This window comes from Citrus clementina, unplaced genomic scaffold, assembly GCF_000493195.1.
Source record: "Citrus clementina cultivar Clemenules unplaced genomic scaffold, Citrus_clementina_v1.0 scaffold_8, whole genome shotgun sequence".
Classification (NCBI taxonomy): domain Eukaryota; kingdom Viridiplantae; phylum Streptophyta; class Magnoliopsida; order Sapindales; family Rutaceae; genus Citrus; species Citrus x clementina.
This window is the reverse complement of record NW_006262022.1, coordinates 8,079,507-8,085,506: the sequence shown is the minus strand read 5'-3', so window position 1 is coordinate 8,085,506 and position 6,000 is coordinate 8,079,507.

Below are 6,000 nucleotides of genomic sequence, written 5' to 3'. Positions count from 1 at the left end.
CGAAAACAGCTTAATAAGCAAGCATGAAGGCATTGTTACTCTAGGCTAGTGCTTTTGTCAAATTCATATTGGAGCATCTTCAATTGATCGAGGGTCACCGGCTCATTCACGAAAAAGGTCTCGCTCGATATTTTGGCTTTGGGCCATGTGAGACTTGAGCATACGAGGACAGCTGGTACCGCCCTGACTTTCAATTTCTATATGGTCGATGAGGGCCTAAAGACAGCAGATTAAAATCTTGCGATTGTTGATATTTCTTCACTTGTTGCGCGAAAGACTACATATTTATTAAAGACAAAAAAAGAAGAAAGATTAGACTAAATCATAATTAGTTTGGACAAAAGTTAACAAATTATTACTCTATGTATACCTCATCTTTAAGTTCCGATACGAATTTAGGTTTCATCGTGTCTTGCAATACTCCTGCTAACTTTTCCTTTAGGATAACCTCTTTATTAATGGATGTACTGAGGTATATAGCTTTTCGATTTTTAACTTCGATGGGCGTACACTTTTCCCGTACTAGATCTGAAAGTGTGGCAACTGCAGGGTAGGCGGGTGCATCTCCATATTCGGAGAGGAAAAGATTGGACCATCAGTTGCCTCAGCACTAGTATATGTAAGAGGTGATTCACTATCATTAGCGAAATTCACTCATTCTTTACGAAAATATGCTCGTTCTAACTTTTCAACCTTTTCAGTAAGATAGTCCATTTTTAAGCCCATTTTTTGTAGCACATCATTATTTCTTCTCATATGCTCCTCCATTCTATCTATTGCTGCTAATATAACATGAAATGGATGCTTACTTGCTGCGTCACTATCGTTAATTTGTCCTTCACTTTGAGCACCTGATGTGCCGCATCTGATTTCTTGCACCGAAACCTGCATTAACTATAAATATCCATAAATAATCTATTCAATTTAATAACATAACTACAAAACATTATACAATTATAGAAGGGAACAAACCGCATTGCTCTCAAAGTCACCATACTTTAGTCACCATACATCAGTCCATGCACTAAGATGACATCCATTCTCGACAATAGAAGAAAGCTGAAACTTAGTTGATGACATGTAGAACAAATTGGTTAATACATAAATAATGATCGATAGTACCATAATCGTTTAACTAACGAGAATACAAATTACAAAATAAATCATATCATTCAAAATATAACACATCCATTCATCGAGGAAATTTTATTTTCATTGAACTTTGAAACTTCTTCCCATAAGAAGTTGAAAGACTGGCTGGCCCAATTTTTGCCATGAATGTTACTCACGTCTTTTAAAGCATAAAGGTATGATGGGTTGATGTATGTAGCTGTAGTTGGACACAAAATAGTTCCAGTCATAAATAGACTAAATAGAATATAGAAATCCTCATATGCACAACTATTTGTCTTTAATTTGTCAACTAAACTACCTATTGGGATGCCTTTCTTTCTTGAGCAAAACTTGGCTCGTAAGTCAGTTATTTTACTATCTTCACCACCAAGCACAATCGGTGCTCCTCCATCACCAACACCCATCACGCTTGTAAAAGTTTCCATAGTAAGCTTGTATTTCATTCCATGGATTATTATCGACCGCTTATCTACATTACATTACTTAACTAACAATTTACATAAATCTTGCCTAAGTCGCCCACATTTTCAACCTAACAAGCTTCCGAAACCAATTTCTCTCACAGCATCCTACTATTCAATAAATAACGAAGAAACAATGTTGGAGAACCGCAGAACACTACATCGCGATGTGTGATTACCCTTATCAGAATTGTCCTTCACTATTGGAATCGGTTCACTTAATAATCTACTGGCAATCTCGAGTTAATTTCAGCATTTTCATTATAACTGTTAATGAATTTGGCTTTATCTTTTGCGCTAAGTTTTAACCATTTGTTATGTATACGCCCTTTAACTTACACTCAAAAAAAAATTATTCATTGGCCAATCATCAAATAACTATTAGTTAGTAGGCTACAATATAGAAAAGTTGTCTACAAACCGTTTCATCCACCTTCACACCTTCCTCCTTAAACTTTTGGGATTCTATCTTGTTGTAGATAGAAAAATAATATCAGTTCTTTATATGTCAACTAAAATTATTGCACTGTTAAACTGAAATCACTACAGAATGTAAAGAAAAAAATTCAACAATGAATTAGTTTCTTACAAGTAGTATATGTACGAATGTTTGCCCGGCCTCGGAGGATTGAGCTTCTCAGACTGAATATTAATATCATCTGCGACATTGGCCTTACACTTAACCATTATACTTTTGTACACTATAAATTATATCCCCTGTCAATACACACTAATAATGTCATCAAACTCTCTTCAATTCTAAATCCATGTAAATTATTATATAACCCAACAATACGCACTAATAAGCTTATATGGTAAAAGTTGTAATTTATAAATATGAGAGGTGAATGAATCTTGTTAGCACATCAAATAAAACACTCAATCAACAATTATAATAATACCAAACAAAACCCATGATACCCATGTCTCATTACTGTTGGTGGACTACAGAGATAGCCTGAGAATGACTCAGAATGGGCTGACGGGAGTTGAGTGGGTTGTGAATCTACAGCCGCAGATGCTTGCAGCCAATGGAGATCAATCGCCGAGTGTCGTCACCTGATAGTGCCGCCGTTGATGGCCTTGATGAGGCGTCTCGTGAGGGAGTGCAGGCGAGGGAGTGAATGATGAGGGAGAGGGAGCCATGAGCCGTGAGGGTGAGTGAAGAGGGAGAGAGAGAGAAGGAGTCGTGAGCCGTGAATGAGGAGTGAGGAGTGAGGAGTGAGGAGGTAGGGAGAGGGAGCCGTGTGAAATATAAGTGTGCAACCCAAGAGGGGGGGTGAATTGGAATTTTAAAAATTTTCTTAGCAAATCCACACAACAAGCAATCTAATGTCTTAATAAAAATTGAAAGCAATAAGTTCAATAAAAGCGCAATAACTAATGAGTAAGGGAGAAGAGAAACAAACACAAGAATTTTTACGTGGTTCGGCAAACCCCGCCTACGTCCACGCCTCCAAGCGATCCAAGCTTGAGAATTTCACTATCCAAACCTTTCCAAGGCTTCAACCTTTTACAATTGACTTCAAGGTGTCAATGAACCTTTACAACAAAGATATTATCTCTCAATCTCTTCACTCAAATGTCTCACACACTCAAACTCTTACAATTAAGATGAAGAAATGAAAGTTACAATAAAACTCACTCAATGAGTAGATATTCAAAAATGAAGAACATGAAATGATTCAATGTTTTGTGTTTTGCAAGTTGAAGGCTCAAGATATTTCGTGTGCTTTTTGTTTATACTTGTTGGAGAGTTTGAAAATGAATTGGATTTGAGTTTATATAGTTCGAGCTCAAAAATTAGCCGTTATGCACATTTTGGTCATAACCGGCTTACCGTTTATGGACATCCGGTTACCCCCTTAATGTTTCCGTTACAGCCACAATTTTGAATTTCTAAACATCCAGTATGCCGCTTGTGAAATCTGGCTAGCCATTTAAGTTCCAGAAACATTCTGCCCGAATTCGGTCTACCGTTTGTCAGGATCCGGTTAGCCGCTTGCTACAGTAACTGCTACAGTGAAATATTTTTTAAATTTATAGTTTGACCCTAAAACTTTATAAAACTGTATTATGACCCAAAATGTTATGAAAACTTTCAAATAGATCCAATTTCAGAATTTTTAAGTAATGCTTTGTCAATCGCAAAACTTTCTGAAATTATGATTTCACCCAAACTATGTGAAATTATAGAATGACCTAAAATATTTAAATAGTTTCAAATAGGTCCAAATCCAAAATTTTAGAACAATATCAAAGGTTTTAAAATACTTTCATTTTAGTTAAAAATACTTTAATTCCATAACATTATTTTCTTATTGTAAAAACACAATTCATAAATCTTTGCTTAATCAACACATGTGGTTTGTTGTCATTAAAATCAATATTTGTAGTCATATAGGCTAACACCGTGAGCCGTGAGTGAGGAGGGAAGGAAGAAGAAATCGATTTCCTGCGAGAGGTGAGAGCTTTTTGTTTTTTGTTTTTAACAAATATATATGCCTGGGTTTGATGTGTGGTTTTTTTTTTTTTGGAAAGGGGGTCCGATGTGTGTTGAGGGGGTTTGATGTGTGTTAAAACCAATTCCATAGGTTTTAAGTTTTCTAAATTTTTTTATTATTTATTGTTTAAATTCATCTCAGCCGTTGAATTCAATACAATGAATCCAACGGCCATAATACCTGCATGTATCTAATACATGCAGGTATTGTAGCATCAGCCATAGGAAACTTATCCATGTGAACATTTTAAAAATTTCATTGTGAAAACAAATTTTGCAACAAAATTTCTTAAATTGTTAATCACATATATTCACTTTAGACCAAACTACCCTTAAACAAACCAACCAAAACCAAATCTACAAGCACCAGCAACACCCACGTTGCCCCCATCTATATTGCCCACATCGCCAGTTCCTTTGACAGTGGTGGCTTCCATTACAGTTTTGATCAAATTTAAAGATTTGGTTTTGCTTGGCTTCACTTGGAGAAATTGTTTTGCTTGTGCACAATTTATTTCATGGTTTCGATCCGATTTGTTCTTTAATTGCTATTTAAATTATTCGTTTGATGGATTATAATGATAGATAAGGAATTATTATATGTATTGGGCATGAAAATTTAAAATTTTCTTAAGAATGGTTTGAAGACGAAACTCTTTTGTTGGTCAATATGTTTTTCCAAAGGTGGGAATTGAGCTTGCCTCTATTTTGTCATATATACATTTAACCACTATAAAATTTTGACATGTTCTTTAATACCACCTTTGTTTCTCAATTTATATCAATTAACCACCTTGACACTAAAAATTTAAATACAATAGCTATTTTTCCGTAAATGAATTAAAAGATCATATTATTCTACAAAATTTTTTAGTGTCTTTTTGAGATGTGTATTACACATTTTTTTAAAGTAAAATGATTGAAAAAATCAATAATATTTTATCAATTAATTAGATGGTACTCACACATCCAATTTTTCAATAATACTTTATCAATTAATTAGATGGTACTCACACATCCAATTTTTCAATAATATTTTATCAATTAATTAAATGGTAATTATAATTTTTTTCATTTCTAAAATTTTGTAAGATAAAATGATCATTTAATTCATTTAGGAGTAAAATAGTTATTTTATTTAAATTCTTAGTGTCAAAGTTGTTCATTGATACAAGGTTAGAAATAAAGACGATGCAAAGAGCATGTTAAATTTTTTTGTGGTTAAATCTAAATATCACAAAAAGAGATGGTGAAGAGATAATTTTCTTTTATAAAATATGACACATTAGATATTTGTTAAAATGCCTCTAAGAATTTTTTTTTTTAAATACATTGTTAAGTTTGATGAACACGCCTCTAATTATAGTGCCAAAATCACTTATTTACAAGAACTTAACTAAAATTAACATGCCTATGAGTCGTCTCCCATGTCAATTTGGGCAATGGAGCATATTGATAATCTGGGCGATGGCTCCATGACATCACCCAAAACGACGTTGTGGGTGATGCTACCATCGGCAACATTCCATTGCTCATATTGTCATTTTTTTAGAATAATTTTTAAAAATTTATTATGATAGAATAATTTTTCATTTTTAAAATACTATTCTTATACTTGTTTTCATAATTTTTTTTTTTACTACGTAATGTTAAAATTAGTGAAAATTAAAAAAAATCAATTTGCCTGGGGTGATGGCATGTCAATGACCATCACTTGAATGAATCTGCCTCGGGCAATGTTCTCCATCACCCCTATAGTCCATTGCTCGGACAACTCGTCAAATTTTTGGTTGGTTTATTTTAAAGGTAATTTAGTCCAAAGCAAGTCCACGTTGTTAACAATGTATGAAATATTGTCGTATGATTGGTTTTGATAATGAATTTTTTAAAATAGTGACATAA